At 42.7% G+C, this 22,043-nt stretch overlaps 1 long non-coding RNA gene across 2 annotated transcripts; it reads left to right on the top strand.

Annotated features, from left to right (window-relative positions):
- Window positions 1-921: 921 nt before the first annotated feature.
- On the top strand, window positions 922-9,087 carry LOC143438493 (uncharacterized). Of its 2 annotated transcripts, none has more exons than XR_013107288.1 (2): window positions 922-1,283; window positions 4,145-9,087. It is a non-coding gene; the product is annotated as an uncharacterized LOC143438493 (long non-coding RNA). The 2 variants fall into 2 exon arrangements; XR_013107291.1 differs by having other exon boundaries at window positions 3,097-9,087.
- The last annotated feature ends 12,956 nt before the right edge of the window (window positions 9,088-22,043 follow it).

Genomic DNA, 22,043 nt, shown 5'->3' with positions numbered 1-22,043 from the left:
CTGGTGACCTAGAGACTCAGCATAAAGTGTCTTGCCTTTCTCAGTGTTTGAGCACTTTGCATCTGGGGAGATAAGTATTGGTTCTGGAAGAACTTGAGAGAGTGTAGGTATGTGACGGTTTCTATTTTTTGTGTGCACACTCGTGTGTATGTATAGGTGTGTTCTGTGGAAGCCAGTGGTCATTGTCTGATGCCCTCTATAATCTTCCACAGTAGTCTTTGAGACAGAGGCTCCCTGAGCCTGGAACTCACTGATTCAGCTAGACTCAGTGGTCAGCCATCCCAAGGGATCTTCTGTCTCTGCTTCTCAGTACAGGGATTACATGTGCTGCCATGCCTGGCTTTTTATATGAGTCTTGGAAATTCAAACTCAGGTCCCCGTGCTTGGAATAGCAAACTCTACCAACCGAGCACCCTCCTCAGCTCCTGATGGGCAGTTTAAAGCTCATGCTGTGGTCACTAGCTGGTCAGAATAGGACATTAAGAAATTGACAGGAAAGTGGGGTATGGTGGCCCACATCTTTAATCTCAGTTCTGGGGAGGCAGAGGCAGGGGACTTTGGTGAGTTCAAGGCCAGCTTGGTCTACATAGTGAGTTCCAGGACAGTCAGGACTATGTAAAATTATTGTGTCTCAAAACAGTAAACCAAACCAAACCAAACCAAACCAAACCAAACCAAACCAAACCAAACCAAACCAAACCAAAACCAATAAACCTACAAAAGCAAACCAAGCAAAACCAAGAAAAAAAAAAAAAAAAAAAACCAAAACATCAAATCAAACATAAAACCCAAAGAGACAAAAGATGCACAGGATCTAGAGTTAAAAATGTAGGTTCTGACCTTTGCTGTAGTCTGGAATCTGTCCAAATCACTATAGAAACAGAGAAGCTGTAATAGCAAAACTGAAAGGCAGGGCTAAGATTTCCAGCAAACAGAGGTGCCGCCCAACAGGAGCAGCACAGCTGTTCTCTCCGGTCTGTGGTGGAGGAAGATGGAGGCGGCGGCCAGGTGTTCAACCAGCCTGGAAACAGAAGGAACTCATCTTTAAGAGCTGTTTTGAAAGGTGTGATCAAAACAAGGAACAGTTGCACATTACTGTGGTGTGTGTGTTTTGTGGAAGAGAGGCAGGAGCTGCTGCAGCCAGAACCCTGGAAACCAGCCTGGCAAAGCCTCTCAGCAAAGAGAAACTGCTGAGGATAGACCTGAACAGGAGACACCGCTAAGGACAGACCCAAAGAGGAGACACTGCTGAGGATAGAACCAAATAGATGACATTGATGGAGGTGAGAAGTTAGAAATATTTGCAAACTGGAGAATTATAAACCACGAATGGGATACAGCTGGGGGATATGTGGTAAACACACATGGAAAACATGTCAGAGGCACAGACTCACAAGGAGCAAAGCTGACAGTGTCTTAAGCAAACAGGAAAGGACAGGAGAAAATGTAGCAAGTCAGAACAAGGGGTGGGGCAAGGCTGTCAGTAAAGAGCTTCCAAGCCCCAGGATCTGAGTTTGGAGCCTTAGAACTCACATTAAAAGCCGGGCTGGGCAGGATGTGCCTGCACTTCCAGCCTGGGGGGCAGAGACTGGATGATCTCTGATGGCTGATGACCAATGAGTTTAGTGAGAGACCCTGTCTAAAAGGATTGAGGCAGAGAGATATCAACCTATAACCTCCGTGTGTGTGTGTGTGTGTGTGTGTGTGTGTGTGTGTGTGCACGCCCGAGTGCACATGCACTCGCATACACAGAACATGCAAAAAGTCAAATGAATAAGAACCACAAAGAGAATGTGACCAAGATGGATAATAGAGCAAACATTTATACAGGTTCCTACAAAGAAGGAAACAAAAGCAAAGGAACAGGACAAATATTTGAAAATGTTCAAGAAAATGTTCCTGAGATTGTAGAATAAAAGTCAGAAATGACATGTTGAAAGCCAAATATATATATATACACCAATGACATGTTGATATATATATATATATATATATACACAAATGACATGTTGAAAGCCAAATATATATATACTAATGAGGTTCAATAGTACAGAATATGGTAATCATTGGACTTTAAAGAAGTAAGTTTTTAGAATTTAAATAAAATACCCATAGAACACATATATGAGAAAAAAATACAAAATTGCCATCAGACATCTTCACAGCAACAGTGGGTCAAGAAAGTGGGATGACAGTTGCAAAGGCTTTTATTATAACTTATTAGGATACATTTTTATCTTAGGCTTGGTATCTGAGTTAAAATTAACAGGCCAAAGGTTTTTTTTAAAAAAAAAGCAGCACTGGCATTGGCCAAATGGTTAAGACAACTGAATTAGTGGTGGGGATCTGATGGGGATGGAGGAGGGAACAGGTTATAAAACTACCATCTCCAGCTGGTTTGCCTCGGGATGAGGAGGGCCCGGGGGGAGAAGAGAAAATCCAGTTTTAAGGAAAAGCTGAAACCATGCATATGAGCATCTGAATGGAGGTGGTGTGTGTGGAACCTACCCTTGATTTTAAACATTTTGTGTGTATATAGGTGTGAGTGTGAAAGTGTGTGTGTGTGAGTGTGAGAGTATGTGTAAGTGTGCATGTGTGTGTGCGCGTGTACGTGTGCACACATACACAGTGCAGTTGATGTCAGTATTCTTCCTCTTTGGCTCCTGTCAGGGACTCTCAATCGATCCTAGAGTTTATGATCATGACTAGACCTATTAGCTAGCTGGCTCTGGGGATCTCCTGTCTTGGCTTTCCGAGGGCTGCCACACCACCTAGCATTTACGTGGATTTCTGACAGTTTGAGCTCTGGTCTTCAAGTTTGTAGTGCAGACTCTAATCACAGGTTCACCTAACTCTCTAGCCACTAGTTTTTAGGCATTTGTATCACTCCACGAGAAGCTCAGAAAGATACTACATCACTTGGTTAAGGGCCTCAACTTAGAATGTTCTGTGTTTTAAGCATTACAAAAGAAACACTGTATCTAGTTCAGACCGAAGGCTGAAAGCAATACCACAGCAGCCCGCACTGGGCCTCAGGTCGAGGGCTCCTTACACTAGGAAGTGCTACCTACTTACCCAATATCTGTCCTCTAATAGATAGTGCACCACAAGCTTCAGCTTTCCTGCCTGGAGAACTCACCACACCCTCCACTCTTCCACTTCCTTCTCGTTTGGAGAACCTAGCTCAAATTCCACCTATCCCATCACCAAGTCTGCATGCCACTTTCTATAGCATTCAGAAACATAAAAAAATTCCTTTCTGAGAAGTTGAACTTTCCTCAGACTTACAGCTTCCCGGGACTCAATACAATCTGTGGCCGCAACTATGAATGTAATCACGAAGAATATTTATTTATTGGTGTGACGGGTGAAGATATTTCAGGTTTAGAGATGACAAGATAATGGAAGGGCAACAGGAGTCTCCCCACTGCGTTCAAAGCTGGGCAACCTATCTTATCTTCTCTGACCTCCAGTCTTGTCATTTATGAAACAGAAGCAGCAACGGCATCCTTGATGGCTTATTTGTATGGATGAAGTGAAACAGTGGTCGCAAATCACAGCCCATGTTGGGTCGCACGGCGTCACCCAGTAGAGCTAGGTAGTATGAGAGGCCATCTGCATGTTTAGTCAAGAAGAGGCATCTACTGGATTGGATTCTCTCACTATTGTTCTTTATTTCTTCCTATTGATTCCTTATCACTATTTTAAAAACCAAATATTATTGGAGGCTGGAGATGGCTCAGGGGTTAAGAGTGCTCCCTGCTGTTCCAGAGGACCTGAGTTCGTGTCTCAGCACCCACGTTTGTGTTTTAGCCTCACAACTACCTGTGACTCTGGTGCCAGAGGGATCAACACCCTTCTTTGGCCTCTGCAAGCACCTGAACGGATGTACACACACTTCCAGGATTTTACGTGGATACACATAAATAAAACCATCTCTCAAAGGAACCAAATGTGTTTTAGATCAGTCTTAGATTCACTGTCAGACAGTACAGAGAGACCCCCTTTTGTCACAGTGAACAAATACTGATGCATCATTAATAACCAGAGACCATACTTTTCCTAGTGTTTATCTGGTACATTCTTCTGTCCGAGGATCACCGTTACCTGCTATTCTATCTGTTTTCTTTTGCTCTGATCCCAGGTCACAGTTCACTGAGGGAAGCAAAGCAGGAACTTAAAGGTTGGAACTTAAGCAGAAGACCTGAGGATTACTCCCTAATGGCTTGTTCTCCCTGGCTTGCCCGGTTTGCTTCCTTACATACCCCAAGACTACTTGCACGGGAATGGCGCCACCCACACTGACTTAAGATATTTCTACATATTATCTGCCAAGAAGACATCCCACAGACCGCCCACAGGGTAATCTGATGGAGACAGGTCCTCAGCCTTGGTCCTCTATTTCCACATGACTCCATCTTGTATCAAGTCTACAAAAACTAACCCATCTCAGCTGTGATGTACTTTTAGGTTGTGACAGTCTTGTACTCCATTTTTGATAATATTGTCAGTTTTAAAGACTACAGATCAGCTATTCTGTGAACTGGCCCCATATTGGTACTTCTTATCCTATTAACCTGTGGTTCTACATTTTCAAGGGAAGAGCACAGTGGTAAAATACCATTTTTATAACATCAGATCAAGGCAACACACCAGCAAGGCAGCCTGCCACTGTTGGAATGGACCTTGGCCCTCTGACTGGGGAGGCTTTTGCTTATATTTCGTCACCATAATGGTAATCCTCCTGCTTGCTGATATGCTCTCTTGAAGTAAGTCACTACACGCAGAACATACTTGAGGAGTGGAAACTGCACTTAGCCTTCTTGAATAGCGAATATCTATGAGATATTTGATAATATTTGATAATAGTCTGAGTGAGAGATTCACCTTTGTTATTTTGTTTTTCACATCCACAAAGACATGTGCATGTTGTTTTGTTTTTTTTGTTTTTTTTTAAATTTTGGATGGTAATTTGTGTCACTTCAGTCTGTTCCCCAAATTGTTGCATCTTTAGTCATTAGAATCTTCTCCATCTTGTAGCAGGAAAAGTTAAAAAAGAACCACCAGGCTTCCTTCACTCCTGCCGCCAACTCTCTGCCCCAGCATGGTCCCTTCTCTTCCCGTGCTATTGCCAATACCATGGCAGACCCTTTGGTCCAGGGGCCCCCCGAGACGTTGGCATGGTTGCTGCCTCTGCCCACCAACTCTGCTGCCTTATGCAACAACCTAGCCCCATGCAACAACCGTTCACCCTGTGTTCAGCTGCTACAATACCCATTTACCCCATAGAGACAAAACTCTTGAAGCTTATAATTAACCAGTCAGATTTATATATCAACAATTCTCAAATCACAAGATGCCCATACAATAATTTCAAGGCCAATTGATAATGGTACAAGCTGCCACCCTAGAAGAGACAGTTGTTCTAATTATTCTAACCTTATGAGATATTCACCATTACCTGTGGCTATTTAAAGCCTCTCTGGTTCAGGATCTTCTCCCTGTCCATCTTCCATCTTGATTCCTCCTCCTCCTCCTCCTCCTCCTCCTCCTCCTCCTCCTCCTCCTCCTCTTCTTCTTCTTCTTCTTCTCTCTCTCTCTCTCTCTCTGTCTCTCTCTCTCTCTCTCTCTCTCTCTCTCTCTCTGTAGCTCTTAGCTTCACCTCCTTTTTCCCTGTCCAACCACAGGCCTCCTGCTGCAGTAATATTTAAATAGATTGGACAGGGAAATTCCTGCCACACCACCTCTGCCTTATTGGTATTACAATATGCTTCAGACTTCCTTATTTAGTGTATTTCCTGACCAACCCACAATTCAGCCATTTCTCCAAGGAGTTAAATTTCTTTAGAAGAAGGTATTTAAAATTAAACTTGTACTGGATGAATTCTTGGCTATTGCCTATTGGATTATCATTGCTTCTAGACCCTTTCACATGTACAAAGCCATACAACATATTTCTATAATATTTGTACAAATGCTTCTATTGGTAAGCAGCTGTATATGTCTGTGTTAAGTTAAACATCATTCAAACTGATGTCTCCAACTGCAATCCATGAGCAAGGTGGTTCTTCTTGTTCACCTGCAAGCAAGCTTGCTCGTTGGTGAGAAGCTTGGTTCACTAGCATTCACCATGCATGCGGCGTGACTGTTCAGTTCTAGTATCTGTGTTGTGGCTGATAACCTGGGTGCCTTTGTCCTTGGTTAAAGCACCTTCTTATGTTTGCCTTCTAACTCCATTTCTTCATTTTTGAAAAGGCGTAAGACCCAACCTTTTCCCTTCTTATTGGCATGTGATGGCTTCATCCTTTTGAAGGCTGTTAGGTCACATTCTGCACCCCATCTTACATTTCCTTGAGTTTTTATTTATTGATTCAGATTTTTACACATTAACGTTCAGCCTCGGTTCTGTAAGGTTCATTGGGTTTTGATAAGTGCTTCCTGTCATAAATGTTTAGCAACAATGTCTTACAGACTGTCTCACTACCTGAGAATAATCCCCTGAGCGCCATCTATTCAAGCCTCTCTACCTTCTTCCCTGCAAGCTCCAAGTAACCACTGATCTTTTTATTGTCTCTAAAGATTTGTCTTTTCCAGATGGCACATAATTGGAGTTGCATAACATGCAGATTATTCAGATGGAACTCTCTCATTAGCAACATGTATTTAAGGTTCACCCGTGTCTTTTTGTGACTTGATAGAATTTTCTTTGTGTCTCTGTGTCTCTGCATCTCTGTCTGTCTTCTGGTCTGTCTGTCTGCCTGCCTGCCTGCCTGTCTGTCTGTCTCTTGTTCTCTCTCTCTTGATAAGGATTGTACTTAGGACTTTGTGCTTAGGGCAAGTGTTCAATAGCTTCTTTTTCGATCACGGAATAATATCCTAGTATATAGATATATCAGTTCATATACCATTTACCAACTGAAGGGAATTTTGGTTGCTTTCTATTATAATATCTGTCTACTGATCTACCTGCCTATTTACCTTCTATTAATTATATGTCATTAATCTACCTACCTATCATATGTGTATGTTTTTTTTTCATTGTTGAGAAGTTCTAGGGCCTTTGACACACTGGGAAAATTTATGTATTGTTGTTATTGTTATTATTATTCTTCTTCACTAAATCCCAGTTCTAATATCTATTTTTAATCACAATTATGTTATTATTTTAAGTGTACGAATGTTTTGCCTGCATGTATGGAAGTGCAGCACATGTATGCCTGGTACCTGAGGAGACCAGAAGAGGGTATCCGTTCCCCTGGGACTGCAGTTACAGATGTTTGTGAGCCACCATGTAGGTGCTAAAAACAGGGTCCTCTACAGGGCAGCAGACACTCTTAACTGCTGAACCAACTCTCTAGCTCCCAGTCCCAATATTTTTTTTTAACTCAAAGGAGAAAATTTTATATTTTTTTCTTACTAGAGAAAATGTGATCGTAGTGTTTCATTATAATCATACCAGTGCATAACAAGAGAGAATTGTAGTGATTAGGAACATATTCCAGAGTATATCTCATGTATGACCCATGTCATCGGGCAGCACAAGCTTTTGGGTCCCTGTTCCCTATGGAGATTAGTGGTCCCATCTCCTGATTGATTTTAAGGATCTAATGAGAAAGTACCTGTAGATCATGTCATTGTGGATTGGAGCCTTGTGCAACACCCATGTCTTTCAATTCAACCTGAGTTGTTAAAAAAAAATGTCATCTCAGTATTACTGAGATTAGTTTACTCACTATGCTATCCGACCAGCACAATGGTGCTTTCTTGACATCCCCAGATGACAAAGGTTTTCACCAGGTGTCATCGTGAGGCAAGGTGTATCCTGACTTATTAATACGCGAAACAAACATAAAAGCCTTTGTAGCAGAGCATCGGACTAAGGCTGCCTTGTGTGCTGTGCTGCGGTGTTTTGTTGTAGAGAGAGTCTCCTTGGAGAAGGGGTGAGCTGTATATCAGGCTCTCTCCACCATCTTACTTCCTGCTCGGGTTGGGTGGTGGAGGACACACCTTTCTCAACAAGAGAAGAAAAAGAGCACGAGCTCAGGAGGTGCAGGAAAGCCAAAGTGAACAGGGCCTTGTTTTTTCTCCCAGCAGTGAATAGGTTAAACCTTCCCAGGGGTGGGTGGTGGGTGGGGGGTTTGTCAGGGTGCCATCTCCTAAGAGAGAAAGGCACTGGGAATTTCTTAGCGTCTCAGACCTACCTGCGTGTTTTGCCAGCAGGTGGCAGTGTGGCTCTTTGGAGTGAGCAGAGACTCTGCCAGCAGCCGGGGAAAGAGGTGGATTACAGAAACCCTGTGGGACCCCAGGAGGACCCCAGGAAAATCTCTGACACAGGTGCTGCCACATGGCTGCTACTCAGTGTCCCTTGAAAGCTTAGTGTATGCAGCCCAAGACTGTAGGCAGGAGGAGAGGGAGGGCTCATTTAGCAACCTGGACTGAAGTGCCCGCTCTGATGGCCCCTCGAGTAGTATGATTGTATTGGACCAGTCTCAGTGTGTGTCAGCTACGGTACATGGCTTAGGATGTAAATTATCACTGGGCGGCATCTGTAGAACTTCTCTAGTATGCCCTCGCTAGGTCTTGATGCTCTATCACACTGACACTGTACCTGACTTGGATTTGCCCCAGTAACGGGTGAGTCTGCTTAGCTGGGAGAACAGAGCATCTTTGGCTCTGGCTGCGGCGGTCACTATGATGGGAAATCAGGGCAACATTGCTTCCTGCTCCTTCTTATTGTCACCATCAACAATATCACCTTTCTGCTTTCCCCTGAGACTAATGGGACACAGGGTAGACTCCATTCCCTGCAATGGGAAGAAGAGGGTGTTTTCTGTTGGACCCTTTCCCCTTTACATAAAGCTGTGCACGTGCCCTTGGGCCCCAGGAGAGAGTGTTGGGTTCCCTTGGAGCTGGAGATACAGGCAGCTCTGAGCTACCTGATGAGTGTGCTGGGAACTGAACTCTGGACTCTGGAAGAGCAGCAAGGGCTCTTAATCACTGAGACATTCATTTTCTGTATTTTTTGCTGTGTGTTTTTTACTTTTCAGCCTTGGGCTTGAACCCCACAAATTAAAAATTCTTTGTTGAGACCTCAGTGACCCAGTGAATTGATTGCTTTTGTTCTATGATCAGCCACTGTCTTTAATCTTGGCTTTGCTGTCATGACATTTTGGCTCTGCTTATCCCCTGTCCACCTCTTTAGTCCCTAAAGAGATTCCTTGGCTGTTTCTCTATCTTTAGAACTGTTCCCACCTAGGCCCCAGGACCATGACCATCCTTCATCAAGCTGATTCTGAGTTGTGTCTGCCCCTCTGGTTCCCCTGGTGTGGTACCCATTCTAAGAAAAAACATCTAGACACAGATACCAAGCTTGTGGATTTTAGGCTTGATCACCTTTATCTACCACACGGCCTTGGCCTACTGCCCTGGGCTTCTCCAACATCGTAATCATTTATTGTGTTGAACATCTCTTAAGTGTCCAGGTCCTTTAAAAATACTACAGTGTCATTTCACCATTTAAAAACTCCTATTTCACATAACAAAAAGCTAAAGCAGAGAAAAAAAAAAAAGAAATGACACATTCAAGGTTGCACAGCCAGGAAATGATGGAGCCAGGAATTTCAGCTGGCAATCCGACCCTGGAGACCGGGCTGGAATCCGAGAGGCCATCTACTCTCCTCACCTCATCTCGTAGATGCCAGACTCATGCAGGCAGCTGCCATTTTCGAACTTGGCTGTGAGTCCCAGCGGGCAGAGGTGGCACACTGGTGATCCTGTTATGAAGGAAATCATATTTGCCATCACTGGGTCAAGGGAGAGCTGGTGTTGAATTCTAGCTGCCCCTTGACGACGAGATGGCAGAAAGCAGGGATGGTGGAGTGTCAGGATTCATATGAATCAACTGAGAAAAGGGGTCACTATTCACTTACCTGTACTACAAGTGTATATTTAGAGCACACACACACACACACACACACACACACACACACACACACACGCCAGTTGACCTGATGCTAATTGACAGAAATGCTTCCCACTGTCTTGCCAACCATGGCTCATTAATTAAAATGTAAAGTTCCCAGTGACTTTAAAATTAAAGAGTGAAGACATAATGTCTTGCGAAGCAGATGTGAAGCGTAGTTCTTTTTATTTCTGGATGACTCTGACTTGCTTGTTAAGTGGAAGGCAGCAAGAGAACCTTCTGAGTTGCTAGTTATGTTTCCTTTCCTTGTATATTCGGTTTGAGAAAATCTGGAGAAATAGATATGTATTTTCCCATCTGCACTATTGGAATTGTTCAGGTACATGTTATTGTCTAAGTTGGGTGTTTAGTTCTTCACAGAGGAAGCTCTGAGCCCCTGAGAGGGGAATGGACTCTTTCCAAATCAAAATAAGCCAGCGGCCAATCTGGAGGTAGGTCCCTGCTCTGTGACTTAGCTCAGGGACTCCTAGTATTTGAGTTGCTACACTGCTGGAGGCTGCTCTTGTAGAAGAACTCTCCCCCAGATGCTTTGGGAGACCCGAGCATGGGAGTCTCTCGGTAAATTTGGAATGCATGCTGCTGACACCCCTCCTCAGCCTGAGGCTCCTCACTCTTCCCACCTCCCATCTGTAAGGTCTTCTCTTATGGTTGCTTCATCTTTACCATTTCTTTTAAAAATTATCTCTAATCTTTTTTTCTTTTTACAGTCCAGTCGTTATCACACTCAATTTGTCCTCCGACAGTTTCTCATCCCATTCCTCCTCCCCTGTCTCCAAGAGGATGTCCCCAACCCACCCCCCAACCTGCCCCGCCTCTCACTCTCTGGAGCACAGAGACAGTACCCAAATTAAGAGAATCAGAAATGAAGAGGGAGATATAACAACAGAAACTGAAGAAATTAAAAAAAAAATCAGACCCTACTACAAAAGCCTATACTCAACAAAAATAGAAAATCTAGATAAAATAGATGATTTTCTAGACAGATATAGTTACCAACATTAAAACAAGGGCAGACAAACCATCAAACCAGTCCCATATTTCCTAAAAAATTAGAAAAAGTGACTAAAAAGCTCCCCCTCTCCCCCCAAAAAGCCCAGGGCCAGATGGCTTCAGTGCAGAATTCTACCAGATCTTCAAAGAAGAGCAAATACCAACACTTCTCATATTATTCCATAAAACAGAAACAGAAGGAACATTACATAATTCACTCTATGAAGCCACAATTACTCTGATACCTAAACTACACAAAGACTCAACAAGGAAAGAGACCTTCAGACCAATTTAGCTTATGAATATTGATGCAAAAATACTCAATAAAATTCCAACAAACCAAACTCATGAACAAATCAAAACTATCATTCACCATGATCAAATAAGCTTTAACTCAGGGACACAAGGTTGGTTCAATATACGAAAATCCATTAACATAATCCACTACATAAACAAACTCAAATAACAAAAATCACATGATCATCTTATTAGATGCTGAAAAGCATTTGGTAAAATACAACACCACTTCATGTTAAAAGTATTGGAGAGATCAGGAATTCAAGGCCCATACCTAAACATAATAAAAGCAATATACAGCAAACCAACAGTCAATATCAAATTAAATGGAGAGATACTTGAAGCAATCCCACTAAAATCAGACACAAGACAAGGATGCCCACTCTCCCCATATCTATTCAATATAGTACTCAAAGTTCTAGCTAGAGCAATAAGACAACAAAAGGAGATCAAGGAGATACAATTGGCAAAGAAGTCAAGGTATCACTGTTTGTAGATGATATGATAGCATACATAAGCAACCCCAAAAATTCTACCAGGGAACTTCTACAGCTGATAAATAACTTTAGCAAAGTGGCTGGATATAAAATTAACTCAAATCATTAACCTTCCATTATATGATAAATGGGCCGAGAAAGAAAATAGGGAAACAACACCCTTCACAATAGTCACAAATAATCTAAAATATCTTAGGGTACCTCTAACCAAACAAGTGAAAGATCTGTATGATAAGAACTTCAAGTCTCTCAAGAAAGAAATCAAAGACCTCAGAAGATGGAAAGATCTTCCATGCTCATGGATTGGTAGGATTTTCATAGTAAAAATGACCATCCTACCAAAAACAATCTACAGATTCAATGCAATACCCATCAAAATTTCAACACAGTTCTTCAGACATGGAAAAAGCAATTCTCAATTTCGTATAGAAAAGCAAAAAGCCCAAGATAGCAAAAACAATTCTTAACAATAAAAGAACTTCTCGGGGAATCACCATCTCTGACCTCAAGGTATACTGCAGAGCAATAGTGATAAAAACTGCATGATACTGGTACAGAGGCAGACAGGTTGATCAATGGAATAGAACTGAAGACCCATAAATAAAACCACACACTTGTGGTCACTTGATCTTTACCATTTCTTTGGGAGAAGAGATTTCCCCCTTTCAAGGAAAACTCCCCGACCCTTTGATGTCTTGAGGCTTTTCAACCTTCCTTATGCTATGTGTTCCTCTGGTCTTTGCATCTTTACTTCTCTTTCCCTCTGGGTGAGTGAGCCCTTTTTGTCTCACAGGAGATATCTGTGAAGAGCTACCTGGGGCTGCAAGATGCTGCCTTGTTCACAGGCTAGTAGGTCTTGCCTTTTTGAGCTCACTGTTGACATCAACAGGTGTTTCCATAAAGCTGAGTTCATGTTCACCGCCTTCCAACCCTTCTTGATTTGTTTCTATCCCAGTCACTATTACCTAGCTCTCTTTTATAACACCTTAGGATTTCATTTTCTTACTAGAATGAAAATACTACTTGGGATGGTTCTACCTTCTACCAGGTCTTGAAGGACAGTGGGTCTCAACACGTGGGCCATGGCCCTTTTGAGAGCTGAATGAGACCCTTTTGCACATCAGATATCCTGCATATCAGATATTTGCGTTACAGTTCACAACAGTAGCAAAATTATAGTTGTGGGGTCACCACAGCGTGGGCAACTATATAAAGGGTCACAATGTTAGGAAGATTGGGAACTACTGTTCTAGAAGAATTAGCGTCTTAGTCACTGTTCTATTTCTGTGAAGAGACACCATTATAAAATATGACTGTTATAAAATATGGCTAAATTTAAATTACATATTACTTGCTTGTCTATAGTTTCAGAGGTTTAGTTCATATCATTAGTGGGGAAGATGGTACAGGCAGGTACAGTACTGGAGAAGTAGCTGAGATCTACATCCTGATCTACAAGCAGGGGGGAGAGAGAGCAAGAGGGAAAGGGAGAAGGAGGGGGAGAGGGAGAGGGAGAGAGAGAGAGAGAGAGAGAGAGAGAGAGAGAGAGAGAGAGAGAGAGAGAGAAACCATCCTGTGGTGTCTGGCTCAGCTCCTCCTACAAGACCACACCTCCTAGTCCTTCTAATTCTTTCAAATAGAGCCACTCTGTCATGGGTAATCATTCAAGTATATGGGCCTGTGGGGTCATTCTTATTCAAACCACTACAATTAGTGACAGCCTCCATTTTATCTTCTCAAGATTTTAAGTCTTTTGGTTATTCTTTTCCAGGCAGCCATGCACAGGGTCTCTTCTTTTTCTCATTTGTGCTGATTCCTGAGTTGAATTTATTGTTTAACAGATCCGACTCTGACAAAAAAGACTTGAATTCAAACTCTTATCTATGTATAAGCTTGTGTCTCAGTTTCTTTATCTGGAAACCAAGGGACAATACTGTAGCTGCCTGCTACGATGGCCTCTATGGCTACCTGCTAGGATGGCTTTAGGGTTCTGGGGAAGCATTTAAACTGCTTGCCAAGGCTCCAGATACAGGGTGAGGACTTCTTGACCTTGGGGATTCCCACAGATTTGACCTTGCTCTTGAATACTTTCTAAACTCCTTTTGTGTGTGTGTGTGTGTGTGCGCACACATTAAGCACACATGTACGTATGTGATCTGAGTGTACCTGTATGAATATGGAGGGCAGGGCTCAATATCTTTCTTGATCACATTTTATTTTTCTGAGACAACCTTTTTATATGGGTCCTAGGGAACTGAATTCGAGTTCTCGGGCTTTACTTCCCGAGCCCTTTCTGTACTCAGTTAGCCCCCTGTCTTCATCTTATCAGACTTCTGCCAGCTAAACTTACAGGGTGTCTTGGATTTCTGCTCCTGGAGATTTAGCTTTGCCTCATGCTGAAGAGGTTATGCTGTGTGACAGGTGCCCTAGCTGAAAACACTGTGGTGGCGTGTGCTGCTCTTATCAGTTGCGTGCACTTGGGCATGCTGTGTAACCTTTTGGGGGGTCTTACATAATACAATTGGTACCTTTGTGACTCTATCAGAAGGGGGAGGCTGATGACATAGGGTGCTCTTGAGGATTGGGTGAGTTAAGACAGTGTCTGGTGCTCTGCAAGGTCTGTTCACATCCTGTGCCTTTTTACTGTCCCCACGTCTCAGCTGCCCTGCACTGGAGCCTTCCCCTTCTGCCCACCTTGAGGAGAATCAAGAGTTCATCTTATCTCTCAGGTAGATGTCTCCAACATGCTCTCTTCTTCTCTTCAGCAGCCGCCCCAGTGGTTTTCTGCTTTTGTTTCTTTCTTAAGGGCAACTGAGATAATCCTAAACCAGCAGCTCTGCTGTGAGCCCCTTCCCCTTTGGATCCACTTTGTATGTCCAAAGCAAAGATTTTGGTGAAGCATGGTTTAGATCATGCCGGCCCCTTGCTCTGAATTTCACTGTGGAGCTCCCCACTGCCCCATAGCCTAGAGAGCAAATCCCTGGTGCTGCTTTTAAGCTGTCTGACTCTAGAGCCCACCAATGTAACTGGTTTCATTCTGCTTTGCATCCCTCTGCACCCCGTGATGCAACTTCAATGGACTTATTCCTTCCTTGTACCTCATTCATGCTTGTTATTATGATCAGCCCTGCTTGAGCAGGAGGAATACATTTTCTGAGGCTCCCAGCTGGAGATCTTTCTTTCATTGTTTTGTTATAAAGATAGCACCTCTGCCCCGCCCAAAGGCTGGTACAGGAGGTGGGCTGCCAAACATGTTCTAGGAGAGGATTTAAAATGTGCTGTTCCCTTAGAAACGGATGCTGGTTTAGCAGAGAGAGGAGAACACAGAGGGAACCTAGTAACAACAGCACAGGGCCATTAACCTTCTGGCTAATGCTCTCCTCTCTCCAGGGAGCTCTGGGACCCTCTCCTCCCTCTGCATCAGTCATTTTCCACACTGGCTTTGAAACTCAAATCCCATTAAGTCAGTTCTCTGCTTAAAATCCTTCAGTGCTTCTGTGGCTCTCAAATGGATGCTCTGGGATAGGGAACTAGAGGTCTGTGTGACATGAAGCTGCCTCTCCTCTCTAGGGTCCCCTCCACCTGTCCCTTGACTCTATGCCCATCTCTAAAAATATTTATTTATTTTGATTTTTTTCAAGCATGTCCTTCATGAGCACTGTATCTCTACCACTCTCACCCTTTTCCCCTAAGACCCGTCTTATATTTCTTCCCAAACTCACAGTATCTTCTTTATTATTGCTGCATGTCTATACAGCTATGTACATGAACACGCACATTTACACACATACGCATACATGTATATACCACTTACCGAGTCTATTTGTCATTGTGTGTGTGTTCATGTGTCCACAGTTGATCACTGGAACTGGATAAATCAAGTGGGAACTTATTGCTAAATTAAACCAACTGCCCGACTCTCAGCAGCCACTGGCTGCCCGTAAGCGCTTCATCTAGTGGCAGGACCATGTAGCATGTTCCGTGTCTATACTGGTGTGTGTCAACTGCTTGTTCAGGCAACCACATTGTTGAGATTACATGGGCGCATTTTCCCTGTCATGCAGAGTGGACAATCTATTAACAGTAAGTACCCTGGGCCTCTGCCGCTTGAAGCCTTTCCATTTCTCTCTTCTGCACTTATCTCTGAGTCCTAGTCTCACATCCACCTTTTGGTAATTCCTGGTTCCTCTCCATTGTCATCTTCTTGTGCCACTTGCTCTGCCTTGTATGCCCTTCCCTGTCACTTGTCACTTGTACTCACAATTAAACCACAGCTGAAGTCTCCCTTTCTCAAGGATGCATCTGCTGGCCAGCACAGAACTCCAATCAGACTCCTGCCCACTACTGAGAGCTGCTGCTCAGTCCTTACAGAAGCCCACGTCAGCACAGGCTCTGTGGAGACTGCCCTGAAATTTTACCTTCCCCACAAGACCTTTAACCTCACCAGTCAGAGGACATGATTGTTCTCCTTACTTTTTTTTATCTCTTAACACTTGACCTGACACATGGTAACAAAGTTTCACCAACTATTTTCTGTTTCTTCTACAAATACTCCCTGGGCATCCACTTGTTTTAGTAACATTATAATACTTAGTAACAAAGCAAGGAAGAAAAGTTACACAAATGGTTGTAGTAGACTCAGGGGAAGGGGGAAAACAGGTGTAGAGGTGACATGATTTAAAGAGATAAACAAATAAATATATGAATAAATAATAAAATAAATATAAATAAATATATGCATGCATGAATGAATGAATGAATAAATGCATGAATGAAAAACTGCAGAACTTAGCTAAGCAGTCCCAGTGTCTGACCAGGGAAGGCTTTTGCCTATATACCATCACATATTCATGGCTTCCCAAGGCTTCTAAACTTGCTATGTAGTTGGTACTTCCTGAGAGACATTCAAACAGCAGCAAGGAGCTGTTCAGAACCCCAGGGAATCTGAGAGTTTTTATTTCATTTAGCAAATATGTATTTAGACCTGGCCTTTTATGAGATAATTCTAAAATGTTAGGAGCAGTGAGAATAGTGTCACATGTTCAGAAGTGACACAGCCACAAGGCAGAATGTGCTTTGATGGCTGAGGAAGGAGTGCTAGCTGACTTATTTATGTCGTCTAACATATACCTAGAGAAAATCATCTTTCAGAATGGAAGTCAACTTCTGGAGACAAACTGATTTTAGGAAAATGTGTTTGCATGATAATTTGAGAGCATCAGCTTCAGTCCTTGTATCCAGATTTCTCTGAATTGTAAACTCAATACACAAGACACCATCTCTCAGGCACTGGACCATAAATATTTCACGGCCTTAAATATGTGCTATGATTAGTCGTGTGTTTTAGTAGTCAACTGAATAAGGATTTGATGCATCAACATGAAAAATGCTCTCTTCAGTTTAGCATCTTTTCATCCAGGGCTTAAAAGTATACCTCAGTGGAAATTCCATAGTGTACAGAGAAACGCTGTTTCCAAGATCAAAGCTCTTTCTACAGATTTCAGAATCGAGCAACGGGATCCTGATTCTTCGTCTCAGTGTACCCATTTGTTAGAAGAGAATCTTTTCAAAATACTTACAAGTCCCCAGCCTTTTCTAATTTGTTTTGATTATTGATAATACCATTCCACAGTGAATAAAGTATGGAAATGAGTTTTAATGTAGAAGTAGCCTTGAAATAAAAATTAAAAATTAAGGCTGAGCAGAGGGCTGAAGAGATGTTCAGTGGTTAAGTACACTTGTTATTCTCCCAGAGAACCTGAGCTAGCTTACCAACCCCTTGTGGGTAGCTCTTAATTGCCCATAGCTCCAGGTCCAGGGGAATCTGATGCTCTCTTGAAACCTCTGATGGTTTCAACTACACACACACACACACACACACACACACACACACACACACACACCATCTTGAGAAGCCTAGGGGCTGGAGAGATGGTTCAGTGGTTAAGGGCACTGACTGCTCTTCCAGAGGTTCTGAGTTCAATTCCCAGCAATCACATGATGGCTCACAACCATATGTAATGGAATTTGATGCCCTCTTCTGGTGTGTCTGAAGACAGCTATACTATACTATACTATACTATACAATAGATATACTATAGATATCATTGAAGAGGGGAGCCAAGGGTCCAGTGAGTGGATCTACATGGTCTGACTGGGAGTATAGTATATGTCTTTTCTTCCTCCTGTTATCCTCTCTTGGTCTCCTCTCCCCCTCCCTTTAGACCTTTGTTGTCTTTTACCATGTGGTCTCTTTTCTGTCCCCTCCCCCCACCTAAGTCAGAATGATAGTGTGATACTTATTAATCTTCTTTTTCTCTTTTTTGCTTCTCTCAGTACTGGGGATTGGAAGTAAGTTCTTTCCCAACCAGAGAAGCACTCTCACATGATATCTTCAACCTTCTTTTAACTTTTTGTTTTGAGACAAGTCTTCACTAAATTTTCAAGGCTGGCCTTGAGATCACTTTGGATCCCAGGAAAGCCTTGAACTTGTGATCAGATCCCCTTGCATTGTCCTTTCGAATTCTTGGGTAACAGGCTCACACCACTAACTCAGTTATCTGACTCTGGCTTTTTTCACTTAGCATGATGATTTCCAGTTCCATACATGTTTGTTTCCTGCAAACAGACAAATTAATTCTTCTTTCACAAGTGTATTTGTGTGTATATGTGTTTGCCTGCTTGTGTACGTGTGTACCATGTGTAGACGCCTGTGAATCCAGATGAGGGAGTCAGAACCCCTAGAACTGGAGTTACAGGTGGTTGTAAGCCCCACAGTGTGGGTGCTAAGAGCCAAACCTGGGTCTGTCTGCTGTAAAAGCAGTAATGCTCCTAACCACTGAGCCATGACTCCAGTGTCTTTCATCCTTCTTTATTGCAGAATTAAATTTCACTGTGCGTATACACCAACCGTTCCTACTGCATTTATCTGTTGACAGATAACTAAGCTGGTTCTCCATCTTGCTAGTTATTGTAAACAGTTATTGTGATCACTGAAGTGTAACACATCTGGGGCTATGCTGACATAGGTTGCTTTTGATATACAGGCGGGAGTGGTTAACCTGGATCATGGGAAGTTCTCCTTTCCATTTATAGAGGAACCTGCAGGCTAATTTGCACAGAGGCTGCATTGGTGGCCACCCCCACAGCAGTGTAAAGGAATTCCTTTTCCCCATGTCCTTGTCAATGTTTGTTGCCATTTTCCCTTTGTAATAGCCTGGAGAATCGAAGCCAAAGGCAAGCAGACAAGGTCGTTTACTTGATTATGACAGCTCTCTTCCGTACAGATCTACCTCAGTCTACTTAATCATGTCCTATTCTCCTCTCAAGATTGTGATTAGCTCCAGGATAACTGTGTTTTTGAAGACATTATAGTGTCCCTGACAGGTGTGTCCTCAGACCTTATAATTCTAGGCCACGGGTGACTTTAAGGGGTTAACCATTGAGAAATGTTTCATGTACTATCTGAGAGCCGGACACATTTAACCGCATTGCCACCAGAGTTTGACTTGTTCTCTCTTCCTCTACTTGAAGAAAACAGGGCAAGCTGTTCCTTGGACTTGTTTCTTCAGCCAGCTGAGCTCAGATGCGTCTCCAGGCTGGTGGCTTTGTGACTTCTATTGTGTCAGATGCCCTGGGCCTGGGAGGGACACACCAGTTCCGTCCTAGAGTCACTGCTTGTAGTCAGTGGAAATTCTCCTGTGTATTCCTGTCCTTACCATGGTTAATGCACCCAAACCTTCATTTAAAGTAATAACCAGCCCGAGGTTTATGAAATAAAAGATTGATATCGGCTTCATGAAACTCAGGCAAAAGCAATATCTTTGCTATATCTCAGTGTGCTTTTAACTCCGGGAACCTTCATATACAGTGGCCACTAAAAATGAAATAACAACAACTGTAATGATAATAATAAAAAGGGGGATATCGTTCCAGAAGCACAGCTTGAGTAAGGATGGCTTTCACTTCTTTATTGATTTAATAGCAACTGATAATTATGCTTATTTCTTCCCTCACCTTTAAGGAATATTTTCATTTTAAAAAGAAAGATTCATAGAATGCAGTTCAAAGGACACTTTTTTTTTTTTTTTTTTTTTTTTTTTTGTAAGCTACCAGGCTTATTTATGTACCAGGAGCCTGGACAGCCAAAATATCTGGTCACAGCTGTTTTATTCATTATGAGGGAGGAGGTATCACAGAGTGGGGGAAGAATTTCCTTTCTTGATAGCTTGAAACATTCTACAAAGGAAACCTGCTTTACACTTGTTTTTCCAGCACTCATCCATCTCACAGGCTGGGCTGTTTTTTTGCACACGGAAGGGATAAGTACTCGTGGTAAGTACAGGTTTTGGCACCGTGGCCCAATATTATTTGGGTCCAGACAAAAGTTGCAGTCTCTCTCCCAGTACTTAGCATTTCTTACCAGATATCTTTGTCAAATTAGATACTTGCCATGTACTTTGTAATTATTTTCAATTTAATTTCTACCCAGCCAGGCAACATCCCCCATTTAATTAGTATTTACTTTCCTTGCCTTTAATTGGGTTTGAGTTTGATCTCTTGTTACTGGCCTTTATCTGACCAACCAACAGTTTTTTTTTCTTTTCTTCTCATTTTTTTATCCAACCTTCTCTCCTTCTTCATACTCTTCCTTCCTCCCTCTCTCTCTCCTTCCTTCCTTTCCTCTCTTATTTTCTTCCATTTTATACAGTTAACTGAGGAATTTTCAGTATTTCCTCTCAGACAATAGCAGTTTAAAAGCTTTTACTACTAAATCCACCATCTTCTTTGTCCCTGTATTGAAAGCTATTGGTGAGATTTTCTTTTGGCTCTGTGTCGCAGTTTCTTTTTACACAATAACTGTATCTTGATTGATTGCCGTGTTCCCTGGTATTCATCACCCAGATTGCATTGTCTTTCTCAATAGATTTTGACAGACCATGCTGCTAATATTCAGTGGACTGATCTGCTCATACTGATAAAGGCAGAAAAGCCCCCAGTCATGCCACCCTTCTAAATCACCCAGGCAAGTTAGAAATTAGTTGTTCCCAAAAGGCCTCAAAGCACAGCAAGATATTGAAGTGTCTCTAATTGTCTCAGGTGGCTGGGATACTTGGCCTAGCCTTGGCATCTCCCAGAAGCTTCACCTTGTAGGGACTAGGCTCCAGTTTGATGTTTCTCTTTCCAGTGTAATTTGCCTTTTCCAGTGATTTTGCACACTATTTGTCACAGGAGAAAGTGTCAGAGACAAATCAAACCTCAGACTTGACTTGAGAGAAAGAATCTCTGTATCAGTTACACTATATGATGCTGTTCCCTGTGGGGTTTATACTGTTAAATTCATTCCTAGCACAGGGAACTCTATTTTCTTAGCTGCACAACTGTGTGGCTTCTGGAATAAGCCTGGACAAACAGGCATTCCATAAGTTTGCTTTGCATGATCTGGTTCCAAGAGAATCCCATGCTGCACCCTTGCTCAGTGCCAGTGAGTTGTGACCAGTGGCTGACACCACACAGGAGGACCAGGGCTGCCAAAAACAAAATTAATCACAGAAGAACAGCTAACTCTCATATGAGTGGTACCCAATTGGTGGTACCAAGAGAAGACCTCGGAAATGCGCACATGATGTCATCCACAAAGTCTTGGGGCCTCCTCCTTCCAACAAGATTAATTTTGTGGGAAATGGAGACAGAACATAGTATCTTTTCTATTAAAGGGTTAAAGAAGATATTTCATTCAAAATTGTAAAGAAGCTGCATGGAAGAAATTAAAATTCCTTCTGGGTCAGTGTTTCTCATAATCAGATATATGTGTTCAAAACTTGGACCTGCACTGCCCTGTATTATCTATTCATATAAGAAGGGGAAGCCAAGCTCAGAGCTCTTCGAGGTGGACTCAAACCCTAGCAGGAGCTCTGCTAGGCCTGCTTGTTTGTCAGCTTACGCGTGTTTATATACTCGTATGCAGAAGTAAAATGTTTGCCAAGATAGTATAGATTGTGTGGTGACTTTCTTGAGACTCTAGACATTAATGCCCTTCCTACCTGTCTTAGTCACTGTTCTATTAATGTGATATGATCATGGCAACTCCTATAGAAAAGCACGTACTTGGGGACTTGCTCACAGTTTTAGAGTTTCCACATGATCATCGTGGTGGGAAGCAGACATCCACGGCACTGGAGCAGTAGCGGAGAGCTTTGCAGTGTGATGCACAGGCAGAAGGTAGAAAGGGGGAGAGACAGACAGACCGACAGACATACAGACAGACATACAGACAG

This window comes from Arvicanthis niloticus, chromosome 1 (genome assembly GCF_011762505.2).
Source record: "Arvicanthis niloticus isolate mArvNil1 chromosome 1, mArvNil1.pat.X, whole genome shotgun sequence".
Lineage (NCBI taxonomy): Eukaryota > Metazoa > Chordata > Mammalia > Rodentia > Muridae > Arvicanthis > Arvicanthis niloticus.
This window is presented reverse-complemented; position numbering and strand designations above follow the sequence as displayed.